At 37.9% G+C, this 22770-nt stretch overlaps 1 protein-coding gene and 1 pseudogene across 1 annotated transcript in view; one reads left to right on the forward strand and one right to left on the reverse strand.

Moving 5' to 3' along the window:
- Nucleotides 1–22770, reverse strand: part of OSBPL11 (oxysterol binding protein like 11) — a 96139-nt gene that overhangs the window by 70779 nt on the left and 2590 nt on the right. The window lies entirely within an intron of this gene.
- Nucleotides 13546–14259, forward strand: LOC110137343 (transmembrane emp24 domain-containing protein 2 pseudogene; annotated as a pseudogene).

The following is a 22770-nucleotide window of genomic DNA, read 5'->3' on the forward strand; positions in this document are numbered from 1 at the left end:
AACACAGTTGATGAACTGAACTATATGTCAAGCAGCATTATTCTATTTAATTTGCTGTTCACCACCTCCTAAGTATCTTAATAATGATTGTTTCAACTTCTAATTCTCCATTATTACAACACAGATTTCTTAATTCTTCATCAGACTTAAGGAAAACATGTAGAAGCTTCTAAATTAAGCTACTTTTTAAACAGTTTCAAATCCTTTTATTTCAGTTCAACACAATTTTCAGTACCTTCTCAATATAAAGCACTCTGAAAATCCACTGAGAAGGATAGGGAAATAAAGAAGGCTATACCTCTCCATCCCAAATTCATTACCAAATATAAGAAAAAGATGTTCTTGAAGAAAAAGACAATGACCCACAGCGACTCTGTTTTTAGCTGTCATGCAAATGAAAAGAATATTCGTTAAAGATACAGTATTCATTAAAAAAAGACACAGGATTCAATGGTGATTAGGTTGAAGTGGCAGGACTTATCAGATGTGGAATGAGAGTGAGAGTAAGAGTAAGACAGAGGGACAAAGGCAAAAACCCAGACTTCCAGCTGGCACTACTGTGTAGATATGAACACTTTCACTGAACTGGGGATCATAAAAGAAGTTTTGGGTTTGTTCCAAATTACCATGGTGATTTTAAGGGACCCATGAGACATAACACAAGGAGATATCCAATAAGGTAGTAATGATTTGGATTGAACACACAGATTCTGGTGGTAATCAGCACATAAGCATATAACTGGTATTTGAAACCATAAGGGCAAATCACCTAGGAATTATATAAAATGACAAGGGGCAGGAGGTGGCAGGGAGGCTCAGGAGAGAGGGTAGATATGTATACCTATGGCTGATCCATGTTGAAGTATGGCAGAAACCAACACAATACTGTTAATTATCCTTCAATTAAAAATAAGTAATTTTTTTTAAAAATGACAAGAGAAGGGGCAGATTCTAAGAGAGAACTCTAGGGGAAAATTTTAAAGGCAAGAGGAATACAGAGAGGAGATAAGAAGTGGCTGAATGGTAGGACGAAAACCAGGAGTATTTCAAGTAAGTTTTTGGTCAAGAATGTTAATACTATTTGAGGGTAAAAGAAGATGAAGATTGAGAAATTTCTATTAGATTTAACAACCAAGGGAAACAACCAAGGGAAACCAAGGGTGGTCCAGTGGTTGGGAATCAGTGCCTTCACTTGTGTGGGCCTGAGTTCAATCCCTGATAAGGGAACTAGGATCCCAAAAGCCACGACACATGACCAAAAAAAAAGATTTAACAACCAAGAGATAATAATTCAATGTAATGATGAAGGCAGAGCTAGCTGGCAATGAACAGAAGAAAGACTGGGAGAAAGAAAAGTGGTTAAGGCAACGTGGGCTTGAGGCAGGGGCAGTTCAAAGTGCCTAATGGATAGGATACAGTAAAGAGAAGGGCTTCCCTGGTGGCTTAGATGGTAAAGCGTCCGCCTGCAATGTTGGAGACCTGGGTTCAATCCCTGAGTCGGGAAGACCTTCTGGAGAAGGAAATGGCAGCCCACTCCAGGACTCTTGCCTGGAAAATCCCACGGACAGAGGAGCCCATGGGGTCGCAAAGAGTCGGACACAACTGAGCGACTTCACTTCACAGTAAAGAGAAAAAGGCTCACAACTCAGAAGAGGGATGGAAATGAGGCAGAGGTGGGCTCCAGAGCGCAGGTAGAGGAACTAGCATCAGATACCTTAGGGCACTTAATTATAGGCAGAAATTTATGCAAGCTGTAGTAAAGAAAGTGCCAGTCAGCCACAGTTTAATATTCCTGCTTTCTACTAGGCAAAAACTGTCCTTTGAAAAGGCTGAGTTTTGGTTCATTCCCTTGATAATATAAATAGCATGAACGGAGGGAGCCGCCTTCTTAGTTGAGGAAAAAGCCACTGACAACAGATGGGAATGATTGCAACACATGTACCTCCTTCTGCTGTAAAAAGATATTCCACAGAGCAGTGACTGCTTCTTACTCATCCTAGCAGCCCTTGCAGCACCTAGTGCATAGTCAGGGATATAAGCAGGTGTTCACTACATCTCTGTTGAATGAATTAAGCAATGAGAAGACAGAAGGGGAATTTTCCTATAAAAGCACAAGACAACTGAGAAGCTTGCAAAACAAAAGAAAGAAAAAACTTAAATTCATAGCCTGTATACTGAAATAAATCCCAGATAAAACAAATTCTAATTGCAACTATCTTAATCTATACCAAAAAGTATACAGTCAAAGAAGACTCACCTTTCTGCTAAAGAGTCTTAAAAATGTTAATGCTCTTTGGCGTAAGAATTTCACTTCTAGGTATCCTGACAGACAATAGAAATGTAGACAAACATAATATGCAAATATGTCCACTGTAGCACTATTTATAATAGTAAAAAATATAAAATGGAAAAAAAAGGAAGTGAAGAGGAAAGAAAAACAAATTAAACAAATGAAATTAAGAAAATGATTAACTAATAATAGTATTCACCAGTTAAAGTGTTTATGAGTTTTTAACATGGGGAAACAAACACTTATCAAGAGCACTAAAATTGCAGGTTACAGAATTCTATAGTGTGTAAAATATATGCACAGAACAAAAGTACACAAAATCCTAAGTGTGGTTATCACTGGATAGAAGAATTATGGATGATTTAATTTGCTTCCTTTACTGTTTCACATTTTCCAATTTTAATACATTATTTTTATAATCAAGTAAAACATTTAAAAAGGTTCAATCATATTGACTAGGTGGGACAGTCCAGACACAGAGCTATTTATACTTATTAATACAGGTATGAATTAAATTTTTTGAAACTTTCCAATGTGACCCTATGAGCATTGCTTTTTTGGAATGTAAAACTATGTTCCTATAAGCCTTTAATTCTCAAATTAGGTTAGTAACTTAGTGAAGTCGCTCAGTCGTGTCCGTCTCTTTGCGATCCCATGGACTGTAGCCTACCAGTCTCCTTCGTCTATGGAATTTTCCAGGCAAGAGTACTGGAGTGGGTTGCCATTTCCTTCTCCAGGGGATCTTCCCAACCCAGGGATTGAACCCGGGTCTCCCGCATTGCAGGCAGATGCTTTACCATCTGAGCCACCAGGGAAGCCCCAAATTAGGTTACACATACCCAAAACTGGGCTAGGTGGTTAGGAGAACATGGTAAAACAAGGCTATATTTCTAGAGCAAATTTACTTGACTGTAAGAAATTAAAGCATTTTTAATGTTAAAACTCACATAAATGTTAAGAAACTTGCTCCCTGCTCACATATTTTCATGAGGATGACTTCACCAGAGAGCTCCTGTCCTCCTCTCCCGGCCTTCCCCTTTCCCTTCACTCTTTCCATAGCTAGGCATGAATAGTTCACTCCCTTCTGGGCGCTCTTCTTTGTATCCTAGACTATCTACCCAGAGAACATACTCTCATTTGCTCTGACAGAGATAGGACCTGGATATTCTAAGCTGCTTGTAATGAGGTGGATGAGTGCGTGCGTGCATGTGTGTAAGTGCTCAGCCATGTCTGACACTTTTGAGACCCTACAGACTATAAAACACCAGGCTCCTCTGTCCATGGGATTCTCCAGGCAAGAATACTGCAGTGGGTTGCAATTTCCTACTTCAAGGGATCTCGCCAACCCAGGGATCAAAGCTAAGTGTCCTGTGCCTCCTGCATTGGCAGGCAGATTCTTTACCACTGCACCACCAGGGAAGCCCTTACCCATTAGTTATCACTATTATCAAAACCAAAACCAAGGGACTTCTCTGATGGTCCAGTGGTTGAGACTGTGCTTCCACTGCAGGGAGCACGGGTTTGATTCCTGGTCAGGGATCTAAGATCCCACATGTTGTGTGGTGCAGCCAAAAATATAAATAAATAAAACCAAACAAAACAGAAAATAACAAGTGTTGGTAAGAATGTAGAGAAATTAGAACACTTGTGCATTGCTGGTGGGACTATAAAATGGTGTAGCCACTGTGGCGAACAGTATAATCATTTCTCAAAAAGTTAAATATAGAATTACTATACGATCCAGCAATTTCACTTCTGGGTAGATACGAAAAAGAATAAAACCAAGAACTCCAACAAATATCTGCACACAAATATTTATAGCAACATTATTCACAACAGCCAAAAGATAGAAATAACTCTGGACAGTCCCATGTAAACCAATGAAGCCAGAACATACCCTCACATCATACACAAAAATAAACTCAAAATGATTTAAAGACTTAAATATAAGATAAGACACCATAAAACTCCTAGGAAGAACATAGGCAAAACCATCTGACATAAACAGTACCAATATTTTCTTAGGTCAGTCTCCCAAGGAATAAAAGCAAAATCACACAAACAGGACCTAATCAAATTTACAAGCTTTTGCACAGCAAGGGAAACAATAAACAAACTGAAAAGATAGCCTATAGAGTGGGAGAAAATATTTGCAAATGATGCAACCAACAAGGGCTTAATTTCCAAAACACACAAACAGCTTCTACAATTCAATAACAAAAAGAAACAAACAACCCAAGCAAAAAATGTGCAGGAGACCTAAATAGACATTTCTCCAAAGATGACATATAGATGGCCAATAGGGACATGAAAAGATGCTAATTATTAGAGAATTATCTAAGGACAGATAAATATTACTCAAAATTTTACTTTAAGCTGACAATAATAACCTTTATTTATTTTCAAACTATTCAATAATTGTTCTCCAGTATGTTAAAACTTATTATAAAAAAAAAAAAAAGATACATGTACCCCTACATTCACAGCAGCACTATTTACAATAGACAAGACACAGAAACAACCAAAATGTCCATCGACAGATGAATGGATGAAGAAGCTGTGGTACACATACATACATACACACACACACACAACTGAAATATTGCTCAGCCGTTTAAAAGAGTGAAATAATGCCATTTGCAGCCACATGCCTGGACCTCTAGGTTCACCCTAAGCGAAGTTAAGGCAGAAAGAGAAAGACAAATACCATGTGATACCGCTTATATGTGGAATCTAAAATACAACATAAATGAACATATCTATGAAACAAAAACAGACCCACAAATACAGAGAACAGACTTGTGATTGCCAAGGGGGAACAGGGGTAGGGGAGGGAAGGATTGGGCATTTGGGATTAGCAGATGCAAACTATTATACATAGGATGGATAAACAAGTCCTACTGTCTAGCACCAGGAACTATATTTAATATCCTGTGATAAACCATAATGGAAAAGAATATGAAAAAGAAAATAAATATATCTGAGTCACTTTGCTGTAGAGCAAAAATTAAACACAACATTGTAAATCAACAATACTTCAATTAAAAAAAATTTTTTAAGGCAGAAACAACTCAAATATCCATCAGATGAATGGATAAATAAAATGTGGTGTATAAACAAAGGAAACTATAAGCAAGGTGAAAAGACAGCCCTCAGAATGGGAGAAAATAATAGCAAACGAAGCAACAGACAAAGGATTAATCTCAAAAATACACAAGCAACTCCTGCAGCTCAATTCCAGAAAAATAAGTGATCCAATCAAAAAATGGGCCAAAGAACTAAACAGACATTTCTCCAAAGAAGACATACAGATGGCTAACAAACACATGAAAAAATGCTCAACATCACTCATCATCAGAGAAATGCAAGTCAAAACCACAAAGAGGTACCATTACATGCCAGTCAGGATGGCTGCTATCCAAAAGGCTACAAGCAATAAATGCTGGAGAAGGTGTGGAGAAAAGGGAATTCTCTTACACTGTTGGTGGGAATGCAAATTAGTACAGCCACTATGGAGAACAGTGTGGAGATTCCTTAAAAAACTGGAAATAGAACTGCCATATGACCCAGCAATCCCACTCCTGGGCATATACACCGAGGAAACTAGATCTGAAAGAGACACGTGCACCCCAATGTTCATCGCAGCACTGTTTATAATAGCCAGGACATGGAAGCAACCTAGATGCCCATCAGCAGACGAATGGATAAGGGAGCTATGGTACATGTACACAATGGAATATTACTCAGCCATTAAAAAGAATTCATTTGAATCAGTTCTAATGAGATGGATGAAACTGGAGCCCATTATACAGAGTGAAGTAAGTCAGAAAGATAAAGACCAATACAGTATACTAACGCATATATGTGAATTTAAAAAGATGGTGAGGATAACCCAATATGCAAAACAGAAAAAAAAAGACACAGATGTACAGAACAGACTTTGGGACTCTGTGGGAGAAGGCGAGGGTGGGATGTTCTAAGAGAATAGCATTGAAACAAGTATACTATCAAGGGTGAAACAGATCACCAGCCCAGGTTGGATGCATGAGACAAGTGCTCGGGGCTAGTGCACTGGGAAGACCCAGAGGGATGGGATGGGGAGGGAGGGAGGCGGGAGGGGGGATCGGGATGGGGAACACATGTAAATCCAAGGCTGATTCATGTCAATGTATGGCAAAAACCACTACAATATTGTGAAGTAATTAGCCTCCAACTAATAAAAATAAATGAAAAAAAAATGGAATATTTATTCAGCCTTAAAAGAAAAAGAAGTAAATTCTGACACATGATACAACACGGATAAATCTTGAGGACACTGCTAAATGAAATAAGCTAATCACAAAATGACAAGTATTTTATGATTCCACTTACATGAGGTACTTAGATTTGTCAAAATCAGAGACAGAAGGTAGAACAGTGGTTGGGGCGGGGCCTGATATAAGGAGTTATTTAATAGTTACAGAGTTTTAGTTTGGGATGATAAAAAATTCTGGAATGAATAGTGGAGATGGCTGTATAACAATATGAATATATTTAAGGCCACTGAACTTATAAATACTTACAAATGGTTAAAGTCGCAAATTTTATGATATGTACATTTACCACAATAAAAAAATAATCTGACAATTTGACTGCATCCTATCTGATCCATATGTCCTCTCAACTGGTCCTGAACTCATGATGTTATTTATTGACCTCTGAAAAACCCAGTAACAGATATATTACAGGGTAGAATATAAATCCTCATGAATTTTGAAGATCATAAAGTTACATCAGCCATGGACTTCTTTAAATCACAAACTGCTTGGACACGACTGAGCGTGCGCACACACGGCGCTCTGTGCCCTCAGCCCTGTGAGCACAGCCCCCTCCAGGCTCTCTCTCTGGAAGCCCACGTGCAGTGCCCACCCCTCGCCCCCTGCCCCCCAGAGGGAGCCTGGCCGCATTGGGGAGTAGTCTTTCTTTGGAAGGGGCCCCAGGCTCCGGCGGGGCCTTCTCAGTGACTTTGTCTTCATGCTAAGCTACCGAATGAATGCCCAGGCATTTCCTGCCTGCACGATGCTTTAGTGCAAAAACCAAGTGTAAGACCCAGTGTCTGCCCGATTGCTAGTCCTTAAAATACACAATCTGCGTGCGACCCTCAAAAAAAAAAATAAAAATAAAAACAAAAAAATAAATCACAAACTGCACTGACTGTCTTACATAATTAAGAGAGCTTTCATAAAGGAAGTTTGAGAAACACAGCTATAAAACATTTGCCTTATACAGACTGGAAACAGAAAGGAAAATTCAATATATAATCTGATAGTTACAGACAAGTAAATCCCTTATGCAGGTAACCAGCCATCTGAAGATGGGAAAGAAGAAACTTATACATGAAAGGGTAGAAAGTCAACTCTAACACTTACAGAAAGTTAGGAAGTTGTTTATTATAATGTGAAGAGCAGGAGCTTAACCCAGACAAACACAAGTTTGAATCCCAGTGTGATCTTAGGCAAGTAACCCATCTGGTCCTGTGTCTTTATCTGTAAATGTGAATAAAAAAACTGAACTTCAGATTTATAATGAGGAATGAAGAAGAGATATTTCAATCCAAATATATTTGAAGTGCACTTCAATATGGTGAATGCCCAGGAAACACTGGTCTTCTCCCACTCAAGGGAGTCAATTCCTCTGCAGACAAAGGGCTCATTTTCTAGATCAGTTCTCTAGATCTGTCTTAGTTAGATTGACATTTTCAAGTCAGAATGATGGGATCTAAAAAGCTGAGTCTCCCACTTCTTTTATTTGAAAAAAATAATTTTTTTGTCCACTAGGTATCTTGTCAAGAACTATGAAGGGTCTGAGACATCATCCTATTTTGTTGTTGTTCGGTCACTCAATCATGTCCGACTCTGCGACCCTATGGACTGCAGCGCGCCAGGCTTCCCTGTCCTTCACTGTTTCCCAGAGTTTGCTCAAACTCATGTCCATTGAGTTGGTGATGCCATCCAACCACCTCACCTCATCCTCTGTCACATTCTTCTTTTGCCTTCTATCTTTCCCAGCATCAGGGTCTTTTCCAATGAGCCGGCCCTTCGCATCAGGAGACCAAAGTTTGGAAATTCAGCTTCAGCAACAGTCCTTCTGATGAATATTCAAGATTGATTTCCTTTAGGATTGACGGATTTGATCTCCATGCAGTACAACGGACTTTCAAGAATCTTCTCCAGTCACCACAATTTGAAGGCATCAATTCTTTGGTGCTCAGCCTTCTTTATGGTCCAACTCTTACATCCATACTGGAAAAACCATCACTTTGACTATACGGATCTTTGTCGGCAAAGTGATGTCTCTGCTTTTTAATATGCTGTCAGGTTTGTCGTAGTTTTTCTTCCTAGAAGTAAGCATCTTTCAATTTCATGGCTGCAGTCACCGTCTGCAGTGATTTTGGAGCCCAAGAAAATCAAATCTGCTGCTGTTTCCAACTCTCACCCTATTTGCAAGCCAAAAAATTAGCTTGCCACAGTTTCCTGGATGCTGGCAGAATACATTAAACTCCTATATCAGAGACCAAAGGCTTCAGAAGTCACAGCAATAGCAGTAGATTATCAGCCCAGTCACATGGGGCAATGCAGAGGGCAGGAGATGCCTGCACATGTGGGAGGCTGCCATACAGACAAGGAACCTTGAGTGAAGGGAACACAAATCTTTTAAGAACAGTAAGTCTATCTGATCTCCATGGCAAGGAGACATTATCTTTATTATATTGGACAGTAAACAAACCTGACTATTGCTCAGGAGGGAGATATTATCTCTATCCTCTAAGACTTTTTGCTATACAAATATTTTTGAAAAAAACAGTAAAGAACAAAGGAAAGTCAGTACCTCAACTCACAAGGGAAGCAGAAATATGACCAACTCATAAAAATTTTTTTCCTAATAACTGTTCCCTAACTACATACACATACAGTGAAAAGTCTCTTTCCAATCTTGTCTTCCAGCCAACAGTTCCCCTCCTCAGAGATAAGCAATTCCCTCAACTTTTTACCATCTCTTCAGGAGACAGTCTGTGTACCTACAAATGTGTGTGTGCACACTGTGTGCACTCACTCAATTTTTTTTAAATGGTTGCTACTACATACACTGTACCTTGTTTTTTTCACAATTTTCTTATGGATGATTTCATTTTGACACATATGGATTTAATTCATTCTTAGCATCTGCATAGAAATCCACTGCACAGCAGTATTACTATATATTTAACTAATCCTCCTAGTGATGGACATTTGCTTCCAGGCTTTTATTATTACAAACAATACTATAACAAACTAAGTTATACACATCTTTGTATATATTTGCTAAAAGTGAAATTCCTAGGCAAAAAGGATATGCATTTTTAAAATTTATTTTTAATTGGAGGATAACTGCTTTATGATGTTGCGTTGGTTTCTGCTGTACAGCAATGTGAATCAGCTATATGTATGCACATACCCCCTTCCTCCTGACCCTCCGTCCCACCCACCTAGGTCATCACAGAGTGCAAGGCTAGGCTCCCTGTGTGATACAGCAATGTCCCACTAGCTATCTATTTTAGACATGGTAGTGTATTTACATTGATGCTACTCTCTCAACTTCGTCAAATCCTCTGCAAATAGGTTCATCAGTACCATTTTTCTAGATTCTACATATATGCATTAATATACAATATTTGTTTTTCTCTTTCTGACTGCACCCTGTATGACAAGCTCTAGGTTCATCCACCTCACTTCAACTGACTCAGATTTGTTCCTTGAAATGTATATGCATTTTTAATTTTTACATATTGTCAATGTGCTCTCTAAAGAGACTGCAACCAATGTTAACTCCCACCTTTCAATACAAAAACAGCCAGTTTCCTCACACCAACCTACAGCACCACTGCCAACCAAAACCGGGTGAAGTCTTTACTTATAAACAGGATTTTCAGACATTACTAGTAGGATTTTCAATAACTTTATATTCAAAATTAAGTTTCTAAAGCTTAAGCGTGAGGTAGTACATACTGTGGAATGCACACCTGAAAGGGATACATGATCAAGTTTTGACTTTCCCACTGACTAATGCCACGAGTGACGTTGGCCAAATCACTTAAATTCTCCTTCAGTTTTCTCATGTGTTAGTTGACCGTTTCAATCTAAAATGTGTGCACATTACTCATTACTCAAAATTCCAAAGGTTTTCCTCAAGAGAAAATTGTTATTTCAAAAGTAAAGTTTGCATGTAAGAGCAACATATTTCACATTTAAAATTATTAGAGAAAAGTAGATATATTTTTCTAGTACAATATCTTGTTCACAAAGTAACATTTACTTATACCCCATGTACTCTCAAAAAGTCTTCATAGCAGCCATTTCAATAAGGCTTGGACACCACAGAACAAGAGAACAGCAGGATACTAAAAGTTCCTGCTATCCTCTCCTTATCTGAATGTCTATTCTCTCTACTTTTGTTATGTACCTCTCTCTAGCTTTAAACCATACTTAGGTTCCAAAAACACACTTACAGTAACATTTAAATTTTGCCTGTACAGCATAATTCAAGAAAGAATACATTCTTCCCTTGTGCTAATTCTTTCTAAATTGAATGTAAAAAGAAATAACAGAAAAGCATTTCCCTTCCTCCATATTTGAATTAAAAAGGAGAAAAAAGGTGATAACCACACAAGAAGCTCCAAGCAAAGTTTTTTCATACATATATATATAACCTGACTAAAGAGTTGACTCTCTTGAAAATTTTACATTACTTAACGACAAATTCAAACTCTCAAGTTTTTTTACCTTAAAGAACCTGTAAGTTATTCAAAAAACAACACAGAAAAATTTAAAAGCTCACTCTATTACTGAAATAAAAGAAACATCTGGGAATTCTCTGGTGGTCCAGTGGTTAGGACTCCACACGCTTACTGTCAAGGGGTCAGATTTGATCCCTGGTCGGGAACTAAGATACCACATGCCTCGCGGAGAGGCAAAAAAAAGAAATCTTTTTTTTAAAAGATAATAGTTTCATCATAATTTTTGGTGGCAAATCTTCAAGTTTCCTATTTCTAGGAAGTGGATCACCTCCAATTACAAATTTGCATAATCAAATGATTCCGTATCTTATATAACTATAAAACCATGTGAAATTTTAAAAATATAACTTCAAAATATACAAGGTATACTATAAAATGAAACCATGTCTCTGGTTACCAAGAATAATAAAAACAAAAATGTCAAAGGCATATTTTGTACAGAATTTTCCCAACTGCTGATCTATTAATAAATTGATTCACTATTTACAATGAGACCAAAACAGAATAAAATCCCACTCAGAATTTCATGCTAAAATTTCACTTATAATAAAAAAGAATCAAATTAAAACTATCCTGAAATACCATTTTTTAATCTATTGAACTTTTAAATTTTTGCCAGTCTAAGTGCCGAAAAATTGATGCTTTTGAACTGTGGTGTTGGAGAAGACTCTTGAAGAGTCCCTTGGACTGCAAGGAGATCCAACCAGTCCATCTGAAAGGAGATCAGTCCTGGGTGTTCATTGGAAGGACTGATGCTGAAGCTGAAACTCCAATACCTTGGTCACCTCATGCGAAGAGCTGACTCACGGGAAAAGACCCTGATGCTGGGAGGGATTGGGGGCAGGAGGAGAAGGGCACGACAGAGGATGGGATGGCTGGATGGCATCACCAACTCGATGGACATGAGTTTGAGTAAACTCCGGGAGTTGGTGATGGACAGGGAGGCCTGGCGTGCTGCGATTCATGGGGTCACAAAGATTTGGACACGACTGAGCGACTGAACTGAACTGAACTGAATGACACATTACACTGATAAGGCTGATGGGAAACAAGCACTCGATCATTGCCAACGTACACCCCAATGAGGAGAAATATAATAACTATTATCAAAATTACAAGCTGATTCAGTAAGTCCAATCTCTGGGTATTTTTCCCACAGATATATTCACATGCTTGTAAGATGACATGTGTGGAAGGTTATTAACTAGAACATTATAATAACAAAATTTTGGAAAACAAATGTCCATCAATAGGGAACTTATTAAAGGTAGACTGAATTATGTCTTTCCAAAATTCATATGATAAAGTCCTAACCCCCACTGTGATGGTTTTTAGAGATGGGGCCTTTGGAAGATACTCAGGTATAGATTGGGGCCCCTATAATGAGATTTGTGCCTTTAAAACAAACACCAGAGAGCTCTCTCCCACCCCTCTGTCTCTACCATGTGAGCACACAGTGAGAAGATCACTTGAAAACCTGGAAAAGAGCCCTCAGCAGAACCTGACAATGCTGGCACTCTGATCTCAAAACTTCCTGCCTTCATAGTTGTGAGAAATTAAGTTTATGTTGTTTAAGCCATTCAGAGTACAGCATTTTTGTTATGAAAGCCTAAACTAATACTACATACATATATATAGTTTGATACCATTTGTGGTAAAATTAAAAGTGGAGCAAATGTATATTGTATTTACTTAATTCTTAAAAAAAAAAAATCTCTGAAAGTACACAAAAAACCAAGTGTCTACCCTCTATTTTTAGGTGAGAGGAGTCCTGAGCAGGTGGAGATCAGGTGGAAAGATTTTCATCACAAATCTTTTTTTTCCTTCTGGATCAAGTGAACATATTACCTATTCTCCAAAATTAGATTTAGAATATTTTTCATTTATGTTACAGTTATAAATATGTGAAATATCTAAAAAATTGATAAACAACTTATTCTTTATAGAATTGACTGTATAGGCTCAGGCACTACATGAAAAAGGCCTCTTGGATCAAGGATAGGAAACCTGTTTCAGAAGCAACTGTTGGTGGCATTTCATCTCATCACTTACATCATTTTCATTCTGTCCCTTTCTTCCATCCCTCCCTCTTTCTCCCTCGGTCTCTCTCTCTTTCCTATGTCCTTTTTTCATCCCTGTTTTACATCTTGTTCCATTTCTAATTTTCTCTTCCTTCTATCCCTCTGACTAGGGTTTCCAGGTACAGCCAGTAGCAACCATAGGGTTCAGTCTACCCCTCTAGGGACTTTTCAGCCAACCTCAAGAATAGTAATGGAAGCAAATTGCTAAAGTATGCGGAGACTCTGAGTAGGAAATGATTCTTTGTTACAATACCTAATTAACCAAAAAGAAAATCTTTTTTTCACCAGAAAATAAACTGCTTTCAAATTTTCCTAAGGAGGCAGCGGCGGCTGAGAAGGCAGCGGTGGCAGCAGCGACGACGGCGGCTCCGGAGGCCGCAGTCCCGGTCCTGGCTTCGGCCCCAGCCCCACCATGGTGACGCTCGCTGAGCTGCTGGTGCTCCTGGCCACGGCCTCGGGCTACTTCGTTAGCATTGACGCCCATGCAGAGGAATGCTTCTTCGAGCGGGTCACCTCGGGCACCAAGATGGGCCTCATCTTCGAGGTGGCCGAGGGCGGCTTCCTGGACATCCGACATGGAGATTACAGGACCTGATAATAAAGGAATTTGTAAAGGAGACCGGGAGTCCAGTGGGAAATACACATTTGCTGCTCACATGGATGGAACATACAAGTTTTGTTTTAGCAATAGGATGTCTACCATGACTCCAAAGATAGTGATGTTCACCATTGATATCGGGGAAGCCCCCAAAGGACAAGATATGGAAACAGAAGCTCACCAAAACAAGCTAGAGGAAATGATTAATGAGGTCGCAGTGGCGATGACAGCTGTGAAGCATGAACAGGAATACATGGACGTTCAAGAGAGAATACACAGAGCAATCAATGACAACACAAACAGCAGAGTGGTCCTTTGGTCCTTCTTTGAAGCTCTTGTTCTAGTTGCCATGACATTGGGACAGATCTACTACCTGAAGAGATTCTTCGAAGTCCGGAGGGTTGTTTAAAAGCCTTTTCCCCATAATCCCAAATTCATAATTCACTGTTTACCAAACATCTTGGTCATAATAATGTCATTAGTTTCTATGTTTTTATTTTCTGAACTGTATCTTCACAGCTTATGTTTCTTTGTGATTAATAGATATTGGGGGGAAAATACTTCTTTAGGAAAGCTATAGTAAAAATTTGACATTTGATTGGCATAAATTCATATTTGAATTCTGCCTCCATTATAGAGACCCTCCCAAAACTCAAACACTGTAAGCCGAATATAGGTGTAGGGTCTTTAGTTTTCTTTCCTTTTGTTTTCATTATAAAATACAGTTTGTTCAGGATAGTACTTTACTGATAATACTTTACTAAAATGACTCTATTCTTGGGATCCCTTATCCTGCAGTTCAAGTCATTAGAAAGATTCATTTTGTTGAGAAACAACAATCTGAATCTTGACATTTTCTATCCAGCTTGATGGTAGAGCTCTGTGACCAGAGTATGTGACCAGGTTGGTACTTTTATATTTTGTCTATCTTGTTTTTGCTTTAAAGATAAGACTTAAACCAACAACCTTTAACCACCCCTCCAAAGTTTCACTTTGAACCTTAGAACTCAATCACCTCCACTTAAAATTGTTGACACAAGCAGCTAATAGCCATTTTTTGGTTTCTGCCTAACCTTGTGAGAAGTCTATTACAGCCAGTTCTCTGGGTGTTTCAGCAAATGGTGGCCCTTTTTCTTTCTATGCTGGTGCATCCACCTTCTCTGCTCTTGGCATGTAGGAGGTATACATTCATGTAATTGGAAAAATCTGGATTTCCGATGCCAAAGGGTTAAAGCTTCTTGGATTTCTTTGCAGTGATATACAGCCACTATTTTATTTTTGATCAGTGGCATTTTGGCCACTGTTTAATTAGGGTACTGAACATCACTGTCAGTACTAGGGTTTTTGTTTTTCTTGGGTCTTTCTTTTTTGGCACATGTGAATTCTGTTTTGTATAGAACCAAACGACTTTCTTTTGGTCTCTGATGATGGGTTTAAAAATCAAGGAGCATCTGGTTTTGGTGTGGGGATGATCCAGGATTATGTTGTGACTGATGTATATTGGTTACTTGTACATTTTTTTTTGGATCTTTGCAAGGGGAAAGCTACAAATAACAAGTTTTGTATAATTAAATTTGTTACAGGTTTTCATGTTCAGGGTAAAAAATTTTTCAACCTTCAGTGAAAATACTTGCAACAGTTTAAGGTGACTGAGTTTTACCTTAGGACAACTGTTGCATGCCAATTTGTGTGTGCGTGTGTGTGCAAACACTTCAAAATTGAGTTAAAAGATGTAAATTTAAATTTGGTTGTGTATCTGATCTGCCCCAGGTTCAGTAAGTAAACAGTTCTTTAAAAAAAAAAAAAAAATTTTCCTAAAACCCAGATATTAATGTCAAAACACTAAAGCAACTTTTTAATTAGGCGATTTAGTTTTAAGTTAAACCTGAACAAGTCTGAACACAAATTATTTGATTAAACAAAATCAGTACAGTGGAAGATTCTTAGCTAGGAAAGATGTTCCCTCTCTCAAAGTAGTATAACTTACATTAAGAATACTCGCCACTATTTTCAGAGTGCAGAGTGCTAACCATTACACCATGGGGCCTGTTCTCTCTACTATTTTCAAAAGCAAAAACAAAAGACATAATTTCCCACAAGTCTATTTCACAGGCAGTTACCTCTGGGACCTAAATTACATGACATTCAGAAAATACTAAAAAAGACTAATTTGTGTGTTCTAACATTAAGTTGTTTGTATAGTTTTAATAAGTATAACTTCTCGAGAAATATGAACTCAAATAGACTATACTTAAACTCATAAAGCAAAAATATAAGAAATCACAGTATACTATAACCAAATCTTGATCAAGGCTTGGTAGAATTCTCACTAGATTTCTGCAACAGTATTATTATTGTTCAGTTTTATGCCTATAAGTTGTCTTCCCCTTGTTATCAGCTGTAGCAGACTTAAGACAAAGAAAACAAAACAAAACAAAAGCTAGGGTACAGAAATACATATTCAACTTTCCTTTAACCTTTAGAGAAAAAAAGCAAACGTTTACAACTTTTTCTTCAAATCAACCTCAAAAGTGGTAAAAATCTCAAAGACAGCAAACACTAGGCTATATTTAGGCAAATGTCATTTCCCTATTTGCAAATGGGTACTTTTCCCTGTAACAGAGTATTTAGAGTGGAAGACACTAGGTCTGACCACAAAAATTATTTCTATGTATTTGCAGACTTCTACCCAACCTACTGAAATGTATACTATTTGCTAATGTTAGCATACTGTTTTCTAACAAACAGATCTGTTTGTTAACAGTGGTTAGCTAGCACAGAGTCCAAAAGAAGAAAAAGCAGGCCCATCATATGCCCCAATTTGCTTTTCAGTTCCTCCTCTGGGTAGTTCTCTTTTCTCCATTTTAAATAAAAAAGTGCAGATTTGCAGATTTGTAAATTGTTCTGAAAGCTGACAAAAGAAAAATAATGGAAACATGCACATTTTATAAACTGAACATTTACTATGAAAAAGGAAGGAAAGATCTAGAATTAAGAAATCTATTTTCATTTTAAATAGTGAATATATATCATATGAGTATAAATTACTCTGGAAAGAAAATTTAAGACTAATAAACACACTTCTCAGCCTTGGTTTTAAAAAAGTTCATCATGACGCATTAATATTTTGCAAATAGTTAAGGCTCTTCCCTTTAGTGATCCTTTTTCATGATCCTCCCAAAATAAGCCTTGGGGTCCCTACTTCCATAGTTCTGAGAGCATATATTATTTTAGAATTAACTAACAGAGAGCTTCACACATGGAAAAGACTCAAAAGTATTTGCTGCATGAGTTACAACACTAGTAAATGATGAAACTTTTGTGCTGTTCAATCGCTAATCATATCCACCTCTTTGTAACCCCATGGACTGCAGTATGCCAGGCTTCCCTGTCCTTCCAGTATCTCCCAGAATTTGCTCAAATTCATGTCCATTGAGTCGGTGATGCTACCCAACCAGTTATCTCATCCTCTGCTGCCCTATTCTCCTTTGACTTCAGTCTTTCCTGGCATCAGGGTCTTTTCCAATGAGTAGTTCTTTGCATCATGGTCACAGCCCTGTCATGGTGAAGGGGCTTGCATAACTCGATGAAGCTATGAGCCATGCCGTAAAGGTCTACCCAAGAAAGACAGGTCATAGTAGAGAGTTCTGACAAAATGTGGTCCACTCTAAGAGGGAATGGCAAACCACTCCAGTATTCTTGCTACGAGAACCCCATGAGCAGTATGAAAAGGCAATGAAGAAGCTTCCATATTCTAACTAATTCTTCATCAATTATTATTCATTCCTTTAGAGAGCTCACCTACTTTTAATATCTTTATGCAAACAGCTCCCTGGGAATAAAATTTCTCTCATTTACTAGCTATATAACCTTTGCCAACTTATTTAAGACTACTTTCTGGGAAGGGGCATTGTCCCTAAATTGTTGAGGCAGCATATTCTCCCAACTCTCATATTGAGGGTCTCTGATCCAAGGGGCCCCAAGTAATAAGCAAAAGAAGAAAAAACAGATGGGGCTTTATGAAAATTAAAAGCTTCTGTGCTACAAAAAATTTCATCAAAAAAGTGAAAAGACCAGAATTCCCGGGTGGTCCAGTGGTTAGGATTCTGGGCTTTCACTGCTGTGGGCTTAAATTCAATCCCTGGTTGGGGAACTAAGATCCCACAAGCCCTGTGACTTGGCAAAAAAAAAAGTGAAAAGACAACCCACAAGTGGGAAAAAATATTTGCAAATCAGTATCTGATAAGAGAGGGCTTCCCTGGTGGCTCAGACGGTAAAGCGTCTGTCTGCAATGTGGGAGACCCAGGTTCAGTCCCTGGGTTGGGAAGATCCCCTGGAGAAGGAAATGGCAACCCACTCCAGTACTCTTGCTTGTAAAATCCCATGGACGGAGGAGCCTGGTAGGCTACAGTCCATGGGGTCGCAAAGAGTCAGACACAACTAAGCGACTTCACCTTCACCTTCTGATAATTTCACCTTCTGATAAGAGAATTGTTCACAGAATACACAAAGAACCCTTACAACTCAATAATGAAAAGACAAATAATCTAATTTTAAAATGGCCAAAGATATCAACAAAAAGTCTACAAATAATAAATGCTGGAGAGGCTGTGAAGAAAAAGGAATCCTCCTACACTGTTGGTAAGGATACAAACTGCTACAGTCACTCTGGAAAACAGTATGGAGGTTCCTTAAAAAACTAAAAATAGAGTTACCATATGATCCAGCAATCTCACTCCTGGGCATATATCTGGAAAAGATGAACACTCTAACTCGAAAAGACAGATGCACCCCAATGTTCACAGAAGCACTATTTATGATAATCAAGACATGGAAGCAACCTAAATGTCCACTGATATAGATGAATAGGTAAAGAAGATGTAATACACACACACACATACACACACACAAAAGAATACTACTCAGCAAAAAAAGAATAATGCCATTTGCAGCAACATGGATGTAGCTAGACTTTAACACAGTAAGTGAAATAAGTCAGAAAAAGACAAATATCATATATCACTTATATGTGGAATCTAAAAAAAAGACACAAAGGAACTTATTTACAAGATATAAACAGACTCGCAGACATTGAAAACAAATTTATGATTATCAAAGGGGAAAGGGGGTAAGGGATAAATTAGGAGTTTGGGATTAACAGATACAAATTGCTATATATAAAATAAACAGCAAGGACCTGCTGCATAGCACAGGGAACTATATTCAGTATCTTGTAATAATCTACAATGGAAAAGAATACTTTGCTGTATACTTGAGACTAGCACAATATTGTAAACCAACTATCCAGTTCAATTTTTTTTAAGTGGCCAAAAGATCTGAATACACATTTCTCCAAAGAAGACAGACAAATAACCAGTAAGTACATGAAGATACTTAACATTATTAGTCATCAAGGAAATGCAATTCAAAAACCACAATGAGATGCCATTTCATACCCACCAGGATGGCTAAAACCAAAAAGACAGACAGTAACAAGTGTTGATGAGAATGTCAAGAAATTAAAACCTTAAGATACAGCTGATAAGAAGATAAGATGGTGCAGCAGTTTTGGAAAATGGTCTAACAGGTTCACAAACAGTTGACCAGTTAAACAATTACCTTATGACCCAACAATTCTACTCCTAGGTATATATCCAAAAGAAATGAAAACATATGCCGACACAAAACTTGAACACAAATGTTCAAAGCAGCATTATTCATAATATACAACATGGAAACTGATGAACAGATTAGCAAAATGTGTATTCATAAATGGAATATTATTCAGCCACAAAAAGGAATAAAGTAACAATATATGCTACAACATATATGACTCATGTAAGCATTATGCCAATTCATCTTCTAAGTCTGCAAAGTCAAAGCTCAGTGTCTGAACCACAAGTGCATGTGCTCAGCTGCTCAGTCGTGAGCACAGACTATAGCCCGCCAGGCTCCTCTGTCCCTGGAAATTTCCAGGCAAGAATACTGGAGCATTTTACCATTTCTATTCTAGGGGATCTTCCCGATCCTGGGATAGAGCCCACATCTCTGTGTCTCCTGCACTGGCAGGTGGATTCTTCAGCACTGTGCCACCTGGGAAGCCACCAAATCACACAGTCTTTACTAAATTTCAACCACTCCCTAAGACATAACCTGAAATCTCCATTTTTTAAAATGGGATAGTAGCAAGTTACAGGTAAGCACAGTTGCATTTATGGCTCTAAAGTTCCAGATGGGGACTGGTGAGGCCATGGAAGAGAATGAGACAGCAAACAGAAAACATGAGCTTAAGAGGAGATGAGGAAGCAACATATCAGCTTCTAAAGTAAAAGAGCCAACCAAATAAGTGAGAAAGGAGCAATTAGACAAAGGTTAGAGCAATAAAGGGGCTCCCAGCATAGCAGTCAGTAAAGAATCTGCCTGCAATGCAGGAGACCTGGGTTTGATTCCTGGGTCGGGAAGATCCCCTGGAGAAGGAAATGGCAACCCACTCCAGTATTCTTGACTGGAGAATCCCATGGACAGAGGAGCCTAGCAGGCTACAGTCCATGGGGTCACAAGAGTCGGACATGATTTGGTGCTTTTTCTTAGAGCAATAAAGGAGAAATTAAGAGAAAGTAATGTCAAAAAAGGCAAGAAAAGAATAGTAACAGATACACTTATAAAGATATCATATATCTTATAAAGTTGGAATAAGAATCTAAAAATAATGTAAATCCATGGCTAATTCATTTCAATGTATAACAAAAACTACTGTAATGATGTAAAGCAATTAGCCTCCAACTAAAAAAATAAATAAATAAATAAATTTTAAAAAAAAAGAATCTAAAAATATTCATCATTTTTTACTCATATCCTTGATAACAACAGAGCCAATTGTCATGGGTTGAGCAATAAATAAGGGTTATGGATCAAAAAATGGGCCAAAGAACAGACATTTCTCCAAGGAAGACATACAGATGGCTAACAAACACATGAAAAAATGCTCAACATCACTCATTATCAGAGAAATGCAAATCAAAACCACAATGAGGTACCATTACACGCCAGTCAGGATGACTGCTATCCAAAAGGCTACAAGCAATAAATGCTGGAGAAGGTGTGGAGAAAAGGGAACCCTCTTACACTGTTGGTGGGAATGCAAACTAGTACAGCCGGTATGGAAAACAGTGTGGAGATTTCTTTAAAAACTGGAAATAGAACTGCCATATGACCCAGCAATCCCACTCCTGGGCATACACACTGAGGAAACCAGATCTGAAAGAGATACGTGCACCCCAATGTTCATTGCAGCACTGTTTATCATAGCCAGGACATGGAAGCAACCTAGATGCCCATCAGCAGACAAATGGATAAGGAAGCTGTGGTACATATACACCATGGAATATTACTCAGCCATTAAAAAGAATTCATTTGAATCACTTCTAATGAGATGGATGAAACTGGAGCCCATTATACAGAGTGAAGTAAGCCAGAAAGATAAAGACCATTACAGTATACTAACACATATATATGGAATTTAGAAAGATGGTAACGATAACCCTATATGCAAAACAGAAAAAGAGACACAGATGTATAGAACAGACTTGTGGACTCTGTGGGAGAAGGCGAGGGTGGGATGTTTCAAGAGAACAGCATCGAAACATGTATATTATCTAGGGTGAAACAGATCACCAGCCCAGGTTGGGTGCATGAGACAAGTGCTCAGACCTGGTGCACTGGGAAGACCCAGAGGGATAGGGTGGAGAGGGAGGTGGGAGGGGGGATCGGGATAGGGAATACATGTAAATCCATGGCTGATTCATGTCAATGTATGACAAAAACCACTACAATATTGTAAAGTAATTAGCCTCCAACTAATATAAATAAATAAATAAATAAATAAATTTTAAATAAATAAATAAATAAGGGTTATGGAAATGGAAGCAGTTGAGTGTAAACTGTTTTTAAGAGGAAAGGATTTAGATTAGTTTTCACTATTGTTTTTGTTTTTTAAATCTAGAGACTTAGGGCCTCAGAGGAACAAGCCTGGGAAGAAGTAACACAAGACAATGAAGGAAACTGTCTGACTAATGTCCTACAGGATAAAGGGATAAATTCAACTGAGAGACAGGCTGAAAGATTAGTTTTGAACAAGTCTCATGTAAGTAAAAGTATATGTCAGTATGTAAATGCAGTAATGCACTATATATCTGTATCACTGGGGAAGAGTTCCACATAACTGAATTACCCGACACGCCATTTTTTTAAATTTAGTCATTTTCCTTGAAATTGTTCACCATAGTATGATACAGTTCTCTGCCTTCTTAAACATATTGTACTTTCCTGGATGACAAGGTCATTGTAACTATAATTATATTAATAGGAAGCAATATAGCTGAATCTGCATGTTAATTTTTCAAGACTTTGACTGTTCTATGTTGTCAGTTGCCATTTCCTGATAACTTTTTTCCTTTGTGCTTTCAACAGATTCTAGTTTTTAAATTATATAACCATTAAATAATACCCTAAGTAAGGGATAATAGAGTCCTGAATCAAAGTATAGGAATAAAGTATATGGCTTCATGACAGTGTTAAGAAACCTGTTTCACTTTTCAATTCAATTAAAGAATGGGTTTCAAACAGTTGAGGATGTCAGAAGAGCGACCTCTGGCTACACGAAATATTACTTTATCTTGCTTCCTTAAGTTATAGCAAAATAACCCTGCTAAGTTATTGATAATTTTATATGGTTACTCTTAAACTACACACACACACACAAAAGCATCATGCACTCCAAAACTGAACCTAGACATTTCACAGTAACTATACTTTTCTTTTGTATGATCACTTACCAATAAAAACTTACAATCTTCCACTTTTCTGTATGTAAATACAGCCAAGCATATTTCACGTATATGGATATTATTCATGATAAATGTATAGCCTTCACAAAATCTTGATTTTAATCTTTGAAATTAATTTGAAATTTCATACAAATTTCACAACT

The sequence above is a fragment of the Odocoileus virginianus genome, chromosome 4, assembly GCF_023699985.2.
Source record: "Odocoileus virginianus isolate 20LAN1187 ecotype Illinois chromosome 4, Ovbor_1.2, whole genome shotgun sequence".
NCBI classification, from domain to species: Eukaryota; Metazoa; Chordata; class Mammalia; order Artiodactyla; family Cervidae; genus Odocoileus; species Odocoileus virginianus.